Source organism: Galeopterus variegatus, unplaced genomic scaffold (assembly GCF_000696425.1).
Source record: "Galeopterus variegatus unplaced genomic scaffold, G_variegatus-3.0.2 Scaffold8312, whole genome shotgun sequence".
Classification (NCBI taxonomy): Eukaryota; Metazoa; Chordata; class Mammalia; order Dermoptera; family Cynocephalidae; genus Galeopterus; species Galeopterus variegatus.
The window spans coordinates 7820-8102 of NW_007734423.1; positions in this window are offsets into that span (position 1 = coordinate 7820).

Sequence of the window (283 nt, forward strand, 5' to 3'; positions counted from 1 at the left end):
TGTGCTCTGAATCAGAGCCATTCATCCTTTATACTTAAGTCCATAACTCAGGTGCACATGCACAATTACATTAGACGATAACCAAAGAACACCTGGGCGCATGTGCATATTTATATCAAATGCTCAGCAAGATTCTGAACATCTGAGGGGCCCTGACCATTTTCCTTCACTTTCCCTACAATCTTAAAAAACCAACACACAATATAAGATACAGGGAAAGTTTACATGTCATTCAGCATCTCTGAATAAGCAAGAGGCCTGTTAAAGATATATATATTTTTTT